Source organism: Malurus melanocephalus, unplaced genomic scaffold (genome assembly GCF_030028575.1).
Source record: "Malurus melanocephalus ecotype Western Australia unplaced genomic scaffold, MMel_1.1 scaffold_846, whole genome shotgun sequence".
NCBI lineage: Eukaryota > Metazoa > Chordata > Aves > Passeriformes > Maluridae > Malurus > Malurus melanocephalus.
In genome coordinates this window covers 23,300-24,649 of record NW_026624078.1, presented here as the reverse complement: position 1 = coordinate 24,649, position 1,350 = coordinate 23,300, and positions in this window count along the sequence as shown.

The following is a 1,350-nucleotide window of genomic DNA, read 5'->3' as shown; positions in this document are numbered from 1 at the left end:
AGCACCAAGTCTGCTTTTAATTACAGAAAACATCTCCAGCTCGAGTTTTACACAGCCCCACGAGGGAGCCTTTTTGCCAAGATAAAGATCTGGAATTGGACAATGCTGGCACAGCCCAACCCTGTCCTGGGTCTCCACTCAAGCTTCTGAGAGGCACGAGACCCTCCAATAATTTATAATTCAAGCATTTTCTGAATCGGGATAAAGGTTAAAAGGTGCAAAAAGCACAGGATCTCTGCCTCGAGGTGCAAAAATAGGAATGTGAGAACATTCCTGCTCATCCCAAACTCGCCATTGCTGCTCATCCCAAACTCCCCATCCCAAACTCCCCATTCCAAACCCCTCATCCCAAACTCCTCATCCCTGCTCATCCCAAACTCCCCATTGCTTCTCATCCCAAACTCCCCATTCTTGCTCATCACAAACTCTCCATTCCTGCTTATCCCAAACTCCCGATCCCAAACTCCCCATCCCAAAATCCCCATCCCTGCTCATCCCAAACTCCCCATCCCAAACTCCTCATCCTAAACTCCCCATTGCTGCTCATCCCAAACTACTGATCCCAAACTCCTCATCCCAAAATCCCCATTCCTGCTTATCCCAAACTCCCCATCCTTGCTCATCCCAAACTCCCCATCCCAAACTCCCCATCCCAAACTCCTCATCCCAAACTCCCCATCCCAAATTCCCCATCCCAAACTCCTCATCCCAAACTCCTCATCCCAAAATTCCCGTCCCAAAATCCCCATCCCTGCTCATCCAAAACTCCCTATCCCAAACTCCTCATCCCAAACTCCCCATCCCTGCTTATCCCAAACTCCTCGTCCCAAACTCTCCGTCCCTGAACATGCCATCCCAAACTCCTCACCCCAAACTCCCCATTCCTGCTCATCCCAAACTCCCCATCCCAAACTCTTCATCCCAAACTCCCCATCCCAAATTTCCCGTCCCAAAATCCCCATCCCTGCTCATCCCAAACTCCCCATCCCAAACTCTTCATCCCAAACTCCCCCTCCCAAACTCTTCATCCCTGCTCATCCCAAACTCTTCATCCCAAATTCCCCATCCTAAACTCCTCATCCCAAACTCTTCATCCTAAACTCCTCATCCCAAAATCCTCATCCCTGCTCATCCCAAACTCCCCATTGCTGCTTATCCCAAACTCCCCATTCTTGCTCATCCCAAACTCCCCATCCCAAAATTCCCGTCCCAAAATCCCCATCTCTGCTCATCCCAAACTCCCCATCCCAAACTCCCCATCCCAAACTCCTCATCCCAAACTCCTCATCCCTGCTCATCCCAAACTCCCCATCCCTGCTCATCTCAAAGTCTTCATCCCAAACCCTTCAT